The following is a 16,336-nucleotide window of genomic DNA, read 5'->3' as shown; positions in this document are numbered from 1 at the left end:
AATCCCAGCTACTCAGGAGGCTGAGGCAGGAGAATTGCTTGAACCTGGGAGGTGGAGGTTGCAGTGAGCCGAGATTGTGACATTGTACTCCAGCCGGGGTGACAGAGCGAGACTCTGTCTCAAAAAAAAAAAAAAAAAAGAACTGAAAGGGAGGACTGCGTGAGCCCAGGGAGGTTGAGACTGCAGTGAACCATGACCGCACCACTGTGCTCCAGCCTGAGTAACAGAGTGGGACCCTGTCTCTTAAAAAAAAAAAAAAAGACCTGAAGAGCAACAAGAAATTGTTTCCTAATTAAGGAAATTTTTTTTGACAATTTTATAACTTTATATGATGTATTTGACAATCAGCGATTAGTTCTCATCCACACTGTAGATTTTTGAAAGTAGTAACAGGTACATAGGTAACCAAAGTATAGAGCTTATTTGGTGAATCTTCAGCCTCATTCTATTTTCTGGACAACCACACACAGACATGGTATGGGATATTCCTTTGGCCCAGACAGCTTTGTTGAGCCTGGTATCAATGTGCATGTCTAGAGTTCCCATCTCCTTCATGGCATATTTCTGAATTTCTTTGAGTGCCCGAGGGGCACGCTTCTTGAAGCCCACTTCATGGATGCGCTTGTGAATGTTGATGGTGTATTCTCGAGTCACCACCTCGTCGATGGCAGAATGGCCCTTTTTCTTCTCGCCACCCTTCTTTGCGGGAGCCATTCTGCCGGGTCTCATTAATGAAATATTAATGCAGGTATATTACGAATAAAATGTATATACAAATAGTATGCACAAACTCACTGTATGACACCCTGGTGTGGCCAGTGTGAGAGGCTGACAGATCATAGAGACTCATGGTAGACTACAGGGGATTCAACCAAACAGCAACCCCAAGTAGACTCAGAGGCCCGGAATATGGTGCAGACTATGCAACTTACACAGCAAACTGAAAGTGAAGTGACTAGTATTCCACAGCTGATCTGGCTAGTCAATTTTGCTCCATGTCAGTTGCTAGACAGCCAATAATAATTTGCATTTATGTGCGATAGTCTACAATATACATGTGCTCTTGAAAGATATTTGAACTCTCTTGCATACTGTCACAAGCTGGTAAGGTGAGACATAGAGCTAATATAACTGGACATTATTCTAGTATGCTATATTGATGATATGATTATCTGGGAGATTATGGGTTAAGCTAAAAGCAATCATATTTATTTATTTATTTATTTATTTATTTATTTAGAGATGGAGTCTCACTATGTTGCCCAGGCTGGTGTCAAACTCCTGGGCTCAAGCGATCTTCTCGCCTCAGCCTCCCAAAGTGCTGGGATTACAAGCGTGAGTCACCTCACTCAGCCTAAAACAACTTTATTAAGCTCATAATCAGATTAGGGATGGTTAATGAATTGCAAAAATCCAAGATCCACACAGACTGCAATTCGGGAAGAATTACATGGCTTTCAGTGACCTATGACCTACCACATGCAGACAACTTGGAATACAATGTCTCTCCCCACCCCTCAGAGTAAACAAGAAGCTAAATGCCTAGTGGGCCTATGTGGCTTTTGGAGACTCATATTCCTTACTCGGCCTCAGTATATAAAATCATCCAGAAAAGGGATCATCTTTGATTGGCTGGAACAGCTTCTTAGGTCTGCAGAAAATTGTAGCCCAAAGTATTCTATTAGAATATGATCCCACCACTAAAATAACATGAGAAGTGTTGGCCACCCACACTCATGGCAGCTGATTCTCTAGCAAAAGCCTATAGCTGCTTGCTAGGCGTGATGACTCATGCCTGTAATCCCAACAACTTGGGAGGCTGAGATGAGAGGATCATTTGAGGCTAGGAGTTTGAGACAAGCCTGGGCAACAGAGCGAGACCCCATCTTGAAGAAAATAAGAGAATTAAGGAAATAAAAAAACTTAGCCAGGCGTGGTGGCACATGTCTGTGGTCCTAGCTACTCAGGAGGCTGAGGCAGGAGGATCCCACTTGAGGCAAGCAGGAGGTTGAGCCTGCAGTGAGCCATGACTGCCTCATTGCACTCCAGCCTGGGCAACAGAGGGAGGCCTTGTCTCTAAAAAATAAATAAATAAACATTGGCCAGGTGCAGCGGCTCATGCCTGTAATCCCAGCACTTTGGGAGGCCAAGGCAGGCAGATAACTTGAGGTCAGGAGTTCGAAACCAGCCTGGCCAACATGGTGAAACCCTGTCTCTACTAAAAATACAAAAAATTAGCCAGGTATGGTGGCATGCACCTGTAATCTCAGCTACTTGGGAGGCTGAGGCAAGATAATCGCTTGAACCCAGGAGACGACGGTTGCAGTGAGCCGAGATCATGCCACTGCACTCCAACCTGGGTGACAGAGTCGGTCTCAAATAAATGGATAAACAAACAAACATCGGCCATGTATTGTGGCTCACGCCTGTAATCCCAGCACTTTGGGAGGCCAAAGCGGGAAGATCACCTGAGGTCAGGAGTTTAAGACCAGCCTGGCCAACATGGTGGAACCCTATCTCTAACAAAATACAGAAGTTAGGTGAGCATGGTGGTACACGCCTGTAATCCCAGCTACTCAGAAGACTGAGGCATGAGAATCACTTGAACCCAGGAGGCAGAGGTTGCAGTGAGCCAAGATCATGCCACTGCACTCGAGCTGAGGTGACAGAGTGTGACTCTGTCTCAAAAAAAAAAAAAAATTAAAATTTTTTAAAAAAATAAATATATTTAGGAACAAATAGCCTCTCCTCCTAGGACTTACTCTAGAGATGTCTAGGGACCTGCCTGCTACTATTGCCATATGTACCCCTCTGTTCAACCAATTGCCAGAGGATTCCAGGCAACTGGCTGGCCCACAGATTACAGTTTCAGAATCACAGGCCATAGATCAACATGGAGAGCTGCTACCTGAGTCCAGGAGATTGGCAAACACAAGCTGACCCAGGGGCTATATTCAGCGCAGTAACTGATGAACTGGACACAGATAAAGGACCCATTGGTTGGCTGCAGATTGACACTTGTCAGTGGACTTGCAATGTGGCTTAAGTGGGTTCTTACATTACTGGAGAATACAATGCATCCCCTTGTGGACTACTGCCCTTGGGAAACCTCCATGGGAATTTAAAAGGCAAGTGAGACCAGGTGCAGTGGCTCATGCCTATAGTCTCAGCACTCTGAGAGACCAAGATGGGAAGATTGCTTGAGGCCAGGAGTTGGAGACAAGCCTGGGCAACATAGCAGGACCCCATCTCTACAAAATTAAAAAAAAAAAATTAGCCAGGTATAGTCGCACACGCCTGTGGTCCCAGGTACTTGGGGAGCTGAGGGAGGAGAATTGCTTGAGTCCAGGAGGTTGAGGCTGCAGTGAGCTATGATTGTACCACTGCACTCCAGCCTGGGGAACAGAACAAAACCCGTCTCTGAAAATATATATAAAATAAATAAAATAAAAGGCAAATCAAAGCAGGGCATGTCAATGCACACCAAAAGAAGCCTTATGCCAGGGTCTGAAGGTGGCCACAATCAACAAGTGAATACCTAGTTTATTTTGTTATGAGATGGAGTCTCACTCTGTCACTTAGGCTGGAGTGCAATGGAGCAATCTTGGCTCACTGCAACCTCCGCCTCCTGGGTTCAAGTGATTCTCCTGGCTCAGCCTCCTGAATAGTTGGGATTGCAGGCATGCACCACCACATCCTGCTAACTTTTGTATTTTAGTGGAGACAAGGTTTCATCATGTTGGCCAGGCTGGTCTCAAACTCCTTACCTCAAACGATCTACCTGCCTCGGCCTCCCAAAATACTGGGATTACAGGCATGAGCCACTGCACCTGGCCCCTTAGTTCATTTTATTTTTGAGGCAGGGTCTTGCTCTGTTGCCCAGGCTGGAGTGCAGTAGCATCATCACAGCTCACTGCAGCTTCAATCTTCCAAATTCAAGTAGATCCTCCCATCTCAGGCTCCCAAGTAGCTGGGACCACAGGCATGTGCCACCACACCCAGCTAATTTTTTTTTTTTAGTAGAGATGGGGTCTCCCTATGTTGCCCAGGCTGGTCTCAAACTCCTGACCTCAAGCAATTCTACTGCCTCAGCTTCCCAAAGTACTGGGATTACAGGCTTGAGCAACTGCACCTGCCCTACTTCAATCTCATAAAGTAGCAATGTGGGTCCATAAAATAAGTGGGCCTGGGGCACTCGTGCCATGAAGTGAGGGGCTGAGCACCATGTAGTACTTTCCCTGCAGAAGTTCAAATGTTTACTAAACATTGCTCTGTTTACCAACAGAAAAGGTTATGTTTGCAGTTAGGTCTGGGAGTATTTCCTGGGGAGGAAGTCCAGCCCACAGCTGGCAAGTAGATGATACTGGCCCTTTACCCATTTTTCCAAGAGAAATTAAATGGACACCAACAGGTCTGCATGCATACTCTGAGTTTGGCTTTGTTTTTATTTTTTAATTATTTTTAGTTTTTACAGGCAGGGTATCACCTGTTGCCCAGGCAGGAGTACAGAGGTGCAATCACAGCTTACTGCAGCCTCAACTTCAGAGGCTCAGGCGATCCTCCCACTTCAGCCTCTTGAGTAGCTGGCACTACCGGTGCATGCCACCAAGCCTGGCTAATTTTTTAATTTTTTTGTAGAAATGGGGTCTCACTATGTTGCCCAGGCTGGTCTCAAATTCCTGGGCTCAAGTGATCCTCCTGCCTCAGCTTTCCAAAGTGCTGGGATTACAGGCATGAGTGATCACACCTGGTCTGTTTGGCTTTGATAGCCATATTGGTTTGGCACTCTCAGTTACATTTTCCCAGATCAAGACACTCAATCCACAGCCCATGCCGAGCAACAATGAGCAAAGAACCAGCATATTCGATGGACTTATCACATTCTTTATCACTCTCAAACTCTCAGGTTAATTGAAAATTAAAATGGGCAATTAAACCACTGTCATGTCTGTAATTCCAGCACTTTGGGAGGCCGAGGTCAGGAGATCGAGACCATCCTGGCTAACATGGTGAAACCCCATCTCTACTAAAAATACAAAAGTTAGCTGGGCATGGTTGTGTGCACTTGTAATCCCAGCTACTTGGGAGGCAGAGGCAGGAGAATCGCTTGAACCAGGTTGTGGTGGGCAGATCGCTTGAGGCCAGGAGTTCCACATCAGCCTGAGCAATCTAGTGAGACCCCATATCTATAAAAAATTTAAAAATGAGCTAGAAGTGGTTCATAGTGGTTAAGTAGCTGTAGTCCCAGCTACTCAGGAGGCGGAAGGGGGAGGATCATTTGGAACCCAGGATTGAAGGCTAGAGTGAGCTAGGATTGTGTCACTGCACTCCAGCCTGGGCAAGAGGGAAACCCTGTCTCAAAAATAAAAAAAACTGAGGAGACGTGACAAAGGAGTGACACTCAGCCTACAACCACCCGGCATTTTGTTCAGAGAAGGACTAAGTGTAGGACTCTTTGGACAAATTATTATGCTTTTGTCGTGGGAATTGGGGAAAGGAGGAGGGGTGTGATGGTTAATAGAGTGTCAACTTGATTGAAGGATGCAAAGTATTGTTCTTGGGTGTGTCTGTGAGGGTGTTGCCAAAGGAGATTAACATTTGAGTCAGTGGACTGGGAGACGCAGACCTACCCTCAATTCAGGTGGGCACCATCTAATCAGCTGCCAGCGAGGCCACAATAAAAAGTAGGCAGAAGAACGTGAAGAGATTAGACTGGCTTAGCCTCTGAGCCTACATCTTTCTCCTGTGCTGGATGGTTCCTGCCTTCAAACATCAGACTCCAAGTTCTTCAGCTCTGGAACTCAAACTGGCTTCCTTGCTCCTCAGCTTGCAGATGGCCTGTGATGGGACCTTGTGATTGAGTTAATACCCCGTAATAAATTCATATATATATATATTCTATTAGTTCTGTCCCTTTTGTGGACCCTGGACCCTAATACACATTTTGGTACCAGAAGTGGGGTCCAGAACAGGAGAAGGCTCTGCAACAGGTCCAGTCCACTGTGCAAGCTGCTCTGCCACTTGGGCCATATGACCCAGCGGACCCAGTGGTGCTTGAGGTGTCAGTGGCAGATAGGGATGGTGTTTGCAGCCTCTGGCAGACCCCCATAGGCCTCTAGGATTTTGGAGCAAGGCCCTGCCATCTTCTGCATATAACTACTCTCCTTTTGAGAGACAGCTCTTCGCTTATTACTGGGCTTTGGTGGAAACTGAACATTTGACTATGGGTCATCAAGTCACCATGAGACCTGAACTACCTGTCATGAACTGGTGTTTTCTGACCCACCTAGCCATAAAGTGGGTCGTGCACAGCAGCATTCCATCATCAGATGGAGGTGGTATATATGTGATCGGGCTCCAGCTGGTCCTGAAGGCACAAGTAAGTTACATGAGGAAGTGGCTCAAATGCTCGTGGTCTCCACTCCTGCCACCCTATCTTCTCTTCCCCAGCCTGCAATGATGGCCTCATGGGGAGTTCCCTATGATCAGTTGACAGAGGAAGAGAAGACTAGGGGCTGGTTCACAGGTGGTTCTGCACGATATGCAGGCACCACCCAAAAATGGACAGCTGCAGCACTACAGCCCCTTTCTGGGACATCCCTCATGGACAGCAGTGAAGAAAAATCTTTCCAGTGGACAGAACTTCAAGCAGTGCACCTGGTTGTGCACTTTGCATGGAAGGAGAAATGGCCAGGTGTGCGATTATATACTGACTCATGGGCTGTAGCCAATGGTTTGGCTCTATGGCCAGGGACTTGGAAGAAGCATGATTGGAAAACTGGTGACAAAGAAATTTGGGGAAGTATGTGGATGGACCTCTCTGAGTGGTCAGAAACAGTCAAGATATTTGTATCTCATGTGAGTGCTCACCAAAGGGTGACCTCAGCGGAGGAGGATTTTAATAATCAAGTGGACAGGGTACCTCATTCTGTAGACACCACTCAGCCTTTTCCCCAGTCACCACTGCCATCGCCCAATGGGCTCATAAACAAAGTGGCCATGGTGGCAGGGATGGACTTTCTCAGCAACATGGACTTTCACTCACCAAGGCAGACCTGGCTACAGCCACTGCTGAGTGCCCAATTTTCCAGCAGCAGTGCCCAACACTGAGCCCTTGATATGGCATCATTCCTTGGGTGATCACACAGCTACATGGTGGCAGATTGATTATATTGGACTTCGTCCATCATGGAAAGGGCAGAGGTTTCTCCTCCCTGGAATAGACACTCCAGATATGAGTTTGCCTATCCTACACGCAATGCTTCTGCTAAGACTACCATCTGTGGATTCACGGAATGCCTTATCCACCGTCATGGTATTCCACACAGCATTGCCTCTGACCAAGGCACTCACTTTACAGCTAAAGTGTGACAGTGGGCTCATGCTCTTGGAATTCACTGATCCCACCATGTTCCCCACCATCCCGAAGCAGCTGGATTGATAGAATGGTGGAATGGCCTTTTGAAGTCACAATTACAATGCCAACTAGGTGATAATACTCTGCGGGGCTGGGGCAAATTTCTCCAGAAGGCCATGTCTGCTCTGAATCAGCATCCAATATATGGTACTGTTTATCCCATAGCCAGGATTCACAGGTCCAGGAATCAAGGGGTGAAAGTGGAAGTGGCATCACTCACCATCACCCCTAGTGATCCACTAGAAAATTTTGGCTTCCTGTTCCCACAACATGACATTATGCTGGTCTAGAGGTCTTAGATCCAGAGGGAAGAAAGCTGCCACCAGGAGACACAACAACGATTCCATTAAACTGGAAGTTAAGATTGCCACCTGGACACTTTGGGGTCCTGCCACTTTTAAATCAACAGGCTAAGAAGGGAGTTACAACCTTCTGGGATGATTGACCCAGACTATCAAGATGAAATCAGTCTACTACTCCACAATGGAGGTAAGGAAGAATATGCATGGAATACAGGAGATGCCCTGTGATTAAGGTCAATGGGAAACTATAACAGCCCAACCCAGGCAGGACTACAAATGGCCCAGACCCTTCAGGAATGAAGGCTTGGGTCACTCCAGGAAAAAACCTGCTGAAATGCTTTCTGAAGGCAAAAAGAATACAGAATGGGTAATAGATAAAGGCAGTCATCAATACCAGCTATGACCATGTGACCACCTACACAAACGAGGACTGTAATTGTCATGAGTATTTCCTCCTTCTGTTAAAAACATGTTTGTGCATATATACGCTTGTACTAAGAATATATTTCATTTCCTTTTTCCTTTATTGTGCGAATAACATATATTGACTTCATATAAGCATCTAAGTGTTAGTTTTATGTAAGAGCATTTGGGTTCAGGATTGGTGCATTTCCAGTTGTATGAAGAATACTTGTATTATTATCTTAGGCATAATTATGACCTTATTATTGTCTTTATTTGAAGATTATGTATAATTTCAGAAGATGTGTATGGGTTAAAGTTGACAAGGGGTGAACTTGTGATGGTTAATATTGACTGTCAACTCGATTGGACTGAAGGATGCAAAGTATTGTTCCTGGGTGTGTATGTGAGGGTGTTGCCAAAGGAGATTAACATTTGAGTCAGGGGGCTGGGAAAGGCAGACCCACCCTTAAACTAGGTGGGCACAATCTAATCAGCTGCCAGTGTGGCAAAAATAAAAATGAGGCAGAGGAACATAAAGAGGTGAGACCGGCTTAGCCTCCGAGCCTACATCTTTCTCCCATGCTGGATGGTTCCTGCCCTAGAACATCAGACTCCAAGTTCTTCAGGTTTGGGACTCAGAATGGCTTCCTTGCTCCTCAGCTTGCAGACAGCCTATTGTGGAACCTTGTGATCCTGTGAGTTAATACCCCTTAAGAAACTCCCTTATATATATACATCTATTCTAATAGTTCTGCTCCTTTAGAGAACTGTGACTAATACGAAGGGTGACGATAGAGGAATTTATATGCTAGACTTTTATACTTTACCTCAATTTTCATTACCTTTTGAAGAAAAAATGTTTCACATAATAATCACATAATAATAATTTATTCAAATTTATTAAGGCAGGAGCTGGGCCTAAAGAGGGTGCTGAGAGGCAGGAGCTGGGCCTGGAGAGGTCAACTGAAGGAAATTTTTGGCCTAAGGAGGCTGCCAGGAAGCAGGAGCTGGGCAAAAACAGGTTGTTGTTAGGCAGGATTTGGGCTCATAGAGGCAGCCAGGAGGCAGGAACTGGATCTTTATAAAAGGGGCAACGTAAGGCAGGAGCAGGGCCTGCAGAGTCTACCAGGAAGCAGGACCAGGGCACAAGAGGCTGACATGAGGCAGAAAGTTGCCCTTGGGAGGCCACTGTGAGGCAGGACTCTTGAAAGGACGCAAAGCTGGGCCTGTAGTGGCTAAAAGGCAGGAACGTGGTCTGGAAGGCCCTGGTGAGGAAAGAGTTGGGCCAAAAGAGGCCACTAGGAGGCAGGAGCTGGGCGTCAGGAGGCTGCCATAAAACAGGAGCTGGGACTCGGAAGGCAGACATGAAGCAAAAGCTGGCCTTTGGAAGGCTGATGAAAGGGAGAAGCCGGGCCTGGTAAGGTTGACTTGAGAAAGTTTGGGGCCTGGAGAGATCCATGGGAGGCAGGAGCCAAACTTGTAGACGCTACTGGAAGGCAGGAGGTGGGCCTGGTGAGGTAAACATGAGGAAGTTCTAGGCCTGGAGAGACAAGTCGGAGAAAGGAGCTGGGGGTAAAGAGGCTGTTGTAAGGCTTGAGATAGGCCTGCAGAGGCGGCCTGGAGGCAGGAGCTGGGCCTGGAGATGCCAAATTGAGGAAGTTTTAGGCCTGCAGAGGCCGTGAAGAGAAAGGAGCTAAGCCTGGAGAGACCGGTGAAAGGCAGAAGCTGGGGCTAGAGAGGCCATTGGCAGGCAAAAGCTCGGCCTCTTGAGGCCGCAGGACACAGGAGCCGGGCCTGGTGAGGTTGACTTAAGGATGTTTTGGTCCTGGAGAGGCCGGGCCTAAAGAGGCTGTTGAAAGGATGATGCCAGGCCTGTAGAGGCCAACAGAAGGCAGGAGCTGGGCCTGAGAAGCCCAAATTAAGAAAGTTTTAGGCCTGTAAGTTCCCTGAAGAGGCAGGAGCTAGGCATGCATGGAGAGGCTGCTGTGAGGCAGAAGCTGGGCCACTAGAGGTTGCCAAGAGGCAGGAGAATGGCTTGAAGATGTGGCAGTGAAAATGAGCTGAGTCTAAAGAGGTCATTGTTAGGCAGAAGCTGAGATCCTAGAGAACACTCAGAGGTACAAGTTGGGCCTGGAGAGGTCGACTGGAAAAAATTATGGACTTAAAAAGAGCACCAAGGCAGAAGTTGGGACCTGGGAGGCTGCCATTAAACAGGAGCTGAGTTTATGAGGCAAAAGTTGGGCCTTAAAAGGCCGACCAGACGCAGAAGCTAGGCCTGGTGACGATGACGTGAGAAAGTTCTGGGCCTGGAAGAACAATGCAAACGCAAGAGCTGGGCCTAAATAACCCATTCGAAAAATGGAGTTCGGCCTCAAGAAACTGCAGAAAAGCAAAAGCTGGGCTTGGAGATGCTGCAACGAGGCAGGCACAAAAATGGTCTAGCAACTGGAAACAGTTCTGGGCCTGGAGAGGATGCCGGGAGGCGAGAGCCGGGTCTGGAGAGAGGCCGCCCACAGGCAGGAGCTGGGCCTGAGGCGGCCAAGCCGAGGCACGAGCTCGGCCTGGAGGGGCCACTGTGGGGCAGAGGCCGTGCCCCCAGGGGCCTACGCCAGGCAGGAGCTGGGCCTGGCGAGGCCGACTTCGGGCCGCCTCGGGTGGGCCCGCACAGGTCATCAGCGAGAGGCAGGAGCTGGGCCCAGAGGGGCAGACGTTGAGGAAGGGAGCCTTGGGCCGGGAGACGCCGTCGGGCTGGGCGGGAGATGGGCCTGGAGAGGCCGCCACGAGGCACGAGCTGGGCCTGGAGGGGCCCGCGTGAGGCAGGAGCCGGGCTCGTGGAGGCTGCCGGGAAGCCGGCACGAGCGTGGCCGGGGAAGGCTGCCGGGAGGCGAGAGCTGGGCCTGGAAAGCCCGCCGCGAGGCAGTAGGCGGGCATGGAGAGAGGGATCGGAGGACGCTTCGGGCCTACGGAGGCCGCCGGGAGCTGGGCAGGAGCCGAGTCACAGGAGGATGTTCGGAGGCAGGAGCTGGGGCCGCGGGCGCAGCCGTGAGCAAGGAGCTGGGCCTGGACAGGAGGCTGGGAGGTGGCCACTGGGCCGGCGGAGGCCGACTCGAGGAAGTCCTGGGCCTGGAGAGGCCGCCAGAAGGGCAAAGCTGGGCCTCAGGAGGCCGCGGTGAGGCATGAGCCGGGCCTGAGCAGTCTGTGGGGACGCAGGAACCGAGCCTGTAGAGGCTGCCATGAGGCAGGAGCGGGGCCTGCGGAGGACGCGGCGAGGCACGAGACGAGCCTCTTGAAGATGCCCCGGGCAGGCGGGAGCCGGGTCTGCCGGGGCTGCCGCGAGGCAGGCGCAAACGTGGCCTGGAGAGGTAGACGTGAGGCCACCGCTGGGCCGGGGGAGGCCGTTGTCAGGCAGGAGCCGGGTTTCTCCCGGCCGCCGGGAAGCCGAAGGTGGGCCTGGAAGGCCTGACGTAGGGAAGCCTGGGGCCGACAAAGGCTGCCAGGAGCTGGGCAGGAGCTGGGCCCAACGTGGTTGTCGTGAGGCAGGACTTGGGCCGGTGGACGCGGCCGGGAGGGAGAGCCGGGCCTGGAGAGGCCCACTGGAAACAGTTCTGGGCCTGGAGAGGATGCCGGGAGGCGAGAGCCGGGTCTGCAGAGAGGCCGCCCACAGGCAGGAGCTGGGCCTGAGGCGGCCAAGCCGACGCACGAGCTGGGCCCGGAGGGGCCACTGTGGGGCAGAGGCCGTGCCCCCAGGGGCCTACGCCAGGCAGGAGCTGGTCCTGGCAAGGCCGACTTCGGGCCGCCTCGGGTGGGCCTGCACAGGCCATCACCGGGAGGCAGGAGCTCGGGCCACACGGGTCGACGTTCAGGAAGGGAGCCTTGGGCCGGGAGACGCCGTCGGGCTGGGCGGGAGACGGGCCTGGAGAGGCCGCCGCGAGGCACAAGCTGGGCATGGAGGGGCCCGTGTGAGGCAGGAGACAGGGTCGTGGTGGCTGCCGGGAAGCCGGCACGAGTGTGGCCGGGGAAGGCCGCCCGGAGGGGAGAGCTGGGCCTGGAAAGGCCGCCGCGAGCCAGGAGGCAGGCCTGCAGAGCTGGACCGGAGGAGGCTTCTGGCCTACGGAGGCCGCCGGGAGCTGGGCAGGAGCCGAGTCACAGGAGGATGTCCGGAGGCAGGAGCTGGGCCCGCGGGCGCAGCCGCGAGCAAGGAGCTGGGCCCGGACAGGAGGCCGGGAGGCGGCCACTGGGCCGGCGGAGGCCGACTCGAGGAAGTCCTGGGCCTGGAGGGACCGCCAGAAGGGCAAAGCTGGGCCTCAGGAGGCCGCGGCGAGGCACGAGCCGGGCCTGCGCAGGCCATGGGGACCGCAGGAGCTGGGCCTGTGGAGGCTGCCGTGAGGCAGGAGCGGGGCCTGCGGAGGCCGCGGTGAGGCACGAGACGAGCCTCTTGAAGAGGCCCCGGGCAGGCGGGAGCCGGGCCTGCCGGGGCTGCCGCGAGGCAGGCGCAAACGTGGCCTGGGGAGGCCGATGTGAGGCCACCGCTGGGCCGGGAGAAGCCGTTGTCAGGCAGGAGCCGGGTCTCTCCCGGCCGCCGCGAAGCCAAAGGTGGGCCTGGAAGGCCTGATGTAGGGAAGCCTGGGGCCGACAAAGGCTGCCAGGAGCTGGGCCCAACGTGGTTGTCATGAGGCAGGACTTGGGCCGGTGGACGCAGCCGGGAGGGAGAGCCGGGCCTGGAGAGGATGCCGGGAGGCGAGAGCCGGGTCTGGAGAGAGGCTGCCCACAGGCAGGGGCTGGGCCTGAGGCGGCCAAGCCGAGGCAGGAGCTGGGCCCGGAGGGGCCGGCTTCGGGCCGCCTCGGGTGGGCCCGCACAGGCCATCAGCGGGAGGCAGGAGCTGGGCCCAGAGGGGCCGACGTTGAGGAAGGGAGCCTTGGGCCGGGAGACGCCATCGGGCTGGGCGGGAGACGGGCCTGGAGAGGCCGCCGCGAGGCACGAGCTGGGCCTGGAGGGGCCCGCGTGAGGCAGGAGCCGGGCTCGTGGAGGCTGCCGGAGAGCCAGCACGAGCGTGGCCGGGAAAGGCCGCCGGGAGGCGAGAGCTGGGCCTGGAAAGGCCGCCGCGAGGCAGGAGGCGGGCATGGAGAGAGGGATCGGAGGACGCTTCGGGCCTACGGAGGCCGCCGGGAGCTGGGCAGGAGCCGAGTCACAGGAGGCTGTTCGGAGGCAGGAGCTGGGCCCCCGGGCGCAGCCGCGAGCAAGGATCTCAGCCCGGACAGGAGGCCGGGAGGCGGCCACTGGGCCGGCGGAGGCCGACTCGAGGAAGTCCTGGGACTGGAGAGGCTGCCAGGTAAAGGTGGGCCTCAGGAGGCCGCGGCGAGGCACGAGCTGGGCCTAAAGAGGCCATTGGGACGCCAGAGTCGGGCCCGCGGAGGCCACCGAAAGGCAGGAGCGTGGCCTGGTGCAGGCCGTGGTGAGGCACGAGATGAGATTAAAGATGCCATCGGGAGGCAGGAGCCGGGCTTGTCGAGGCTGCCGCGACGCAGGCGGAAACGTGGCCCAGGGAGGCCAACGTGAGGCAAGAGCTGGGCCTGGAGAGGCCGCTGTCAGGCAGGAGCTGGGCCTCTCCATGCCACCGGGGAGCCAAAGGCAGGGCCTGGAAGGCCTGACTTAGAGGATCCTGGGGTTTACAAAGGCTGCCAGGAGCTGGGCAGGAGCTGGGCCGAACGTGGCTTTTGCAAGGTAGGAGCTGGGCCGGCAGGCGCAGCCAAGAGGGAGAGCTGGGCCTGGAGAGGCCGGCTGGAAACAGTACTGGGCCTGGAGAGGATGGTGAGAGGCAAGAGCTTGGCCCATGGAGGCTGCCAACAGGCAGGCAGGAGCTTCGGCTGAGGTGGCCACGCTGAGGCAACAGCTGGGACTGGGGGGTTCCACTTTTAGAAGGCAGAGGCCGTGCCTCTAGGGGCCTATGACAGGCAGGAGCTAGGCCCGGCGAGGCCGACTTCAGGATACTTTGGGTCCGCACAGGCCATCAGCGGGGGGCAGGAATTGGGCCCTGGATGGGCCAACTTGAGAAAGCCTTGGGCCGGTCGGGGTGGGCGGGAGCTGGGCCTTGAGAGACCACCGTCAGGCGTGAGCTGGGCCTAGAGACCCCAGTGTGAGGCAGGCGCCGGGCTTTTTGAGGCCGCCGGGAGGCTGGCAGGAACACAGCCGGGGAAGGCCGCCGTGAGGCAAGAGCTGGGCCTGGGAAGGCCATTGCGAGGCCACAGGTGGGCCTGAAGAGCTGTGCTGGAGGAGGTTTCGGGCCTACAAATGCCGCCAGGAGCTGGGCACGAGCCGAGTCAAAAGCAGCTGTCTGCAGGCAGGGGCTGGGCCTGGAGGTACAGCCGCGAGAGTGTGCTGGGCCTGGAGAGTAGGCCGGGAGGCAGCCACTGGGACAGGGGAGGCTTGCCAATTTGGGCCTGGAGAGGCCGCCACGAAGGAAAAGCTGGGCCTTTGAAAGAGGCCATTGTGAGGGACGAGCTGGGCCTAAAGAGGCCGTCAGGACGCAGGAGCCGGACCTGCGGAAGCCGCCGAAAGGCAGGAGCCTGGCCTGGGGGAGGCTGCAGTGAGGCATGAGATGAGCCTAAAGAGGCCATCAGGAGGCAGGAGCTGGGTCTTTCGGGGCTGCCGCAAGGCAGGTGGAAATGTGTCCCGGGGAGGCCGACGCGAGACGAGCTGGGCCCGGAGAGGCCGCTGTCAGGCAGGAGCTGGGCCTCTCCAGGCCGCCAGGGAGCCGAAGGCAGGGCCTGGAAGGCCTGACTTAGAGGAGCCTGGGGCCTACAAATGCTGCCAGGAGCTGGGCAGGAGTTGGGCCGAACGTGGCTGTTGCGAGGCAGGAGCTGGGCCGGCAGCCACAGCCGGGAGGGAGAGCTGGGCCTGGAGAGGCCGGCTGGAAACAGTTCTGGACCTGGAGAGGATGGTGAGAGGCAAGAGCTGGGCCTGTGGAGACTGCCAACAGGCAAGGCAGGAGCTTGGCCTGATGTGGCCATGCTGAAGCAAGAGTTGGGTCCGGGGGGGTCCACTGTGAGGAGGCAGAGGCCATGCCTCTAGGCGCCTAGGACAGGCAGGAGCTGGGCCTGGCGAGGCCGACTTCAGGACGCTTTGGGCCCACACGGGCCATCGGCGGGAGGCAGGAACTTGGCCTGGAAGGGCCGTCTTGAGAACGCCTTGAGCCGCGAGACGCCGTTGGGGTGGGCGGGAGCTGGGCCTGGAGACGCCACTGTGACGCCTGAGCTGGGCCTAGAGAGGCCAGTGTGAGACGGTAGCTGGGCTTGTTGAGGCTGCCGCGAGGCCGGCTAGAAAATGGCCGGGGAAGGCCGCTATGAGGCAAAAGCTGGGCCTGGGAAGGCCGCTGTGAGGGGAGACTGGGTATGGAGTGCTGGACTGGAAGAGATTTCAGGCCTACGAAGGCCGCCAGGAGCTGGGTAGGAGCCGAGTCAAAAGAGGCTCTTTGGAGGCAGGAGCTGGGCCTGTAGACACAGCTGCGAGAGAGGACTGGGACTGGAGAAGAGGCCGGGAGGCAGCAACTGTGGTGGGGGAGGCCGACTTGAGGAATTTCTCGGCCTGGAGAGGCCACCAAAAGGGAAAAGCTGGGCCTAAGGTGGCCGTTGTGAGAAATGAGCTGGGCCTAAAGAGGCCATCAGGATGATCAGGATGCAGAGCTCGGCCTCTGCTGCAGAGGCTGCTGAAACTCAGCAGCTTGGTTTGGCGAGGCAACGGTGAAGCATGAGATGAGCCTAAAGAGGTCACTGGAAGGCAGTAGCTGGACCTGTCAGGACATGATGCTCAGGTGGTTATGCGAGCGATGGGGAGGGGCTATAAATACAAACGAATTTTCCCCTCACTTGTCTGCTGCTCACCACCAGCTCTGTGGCCCTGTGGTGGAGACCCCTGCTCAGGTGCATTTGAAAGGTTCCGTCCCATGCCATTCTTCAGAGTCATCTTTATTGCCACAGTGGTGAAGCATAGCATCCGTTATCTCGCATGCATATGCCTTGGCTAGCATTTCATCACAATAAACAGTAAGTGGTAGCTTCACTCATTGTGAGGTCACTTCCTGGAAATCACCAGCATCCCATGTCCCATTGGCAAGAAACTCAGCACTGCTCCTTGGATAACCAAACCAAGGCTCAAATCCCATGTATATGTGTCTATCTCCTGGTACTCTTCCTAGCATCAATTCTGTATTTCTAG

General features: G+C 54.4%; 1 pseudogene; it reads right to left on the bottom strand.

The window, feature by feature from the left end:
- Positions 1-358: 358 nt before the first annotated feature.
- On the bottom strand, positions 359-719 carry LOC101125343 (large ribosomal subunit protein eL31-like; annotated as a pseudogene).
- Between the last annotated feature and the right edge of the window lie 15,617 nt (positions 720-16,336).

The sequence above is a fragment of the Gorilla gorilla genome, chromosome 6 (assembly GCF_029281585.2).
Source record: "Gorilla gorilla gorilla isolate KB3781 chromosome 6, NHGRI_mGorGor1-v2.1_pri, whole genome shotgun sequence".
In the NCBI taxonomy this organism is placed as follows: domain Eukaryota; kingdom Metazoa; phylum Chordata; class Mammalia; order Primates; family Hominidae; genus Gorilla; species Gorilla gorilla.
This window is presented reverse-complemented; position numbering and strand designations above follow the sequence as displayed.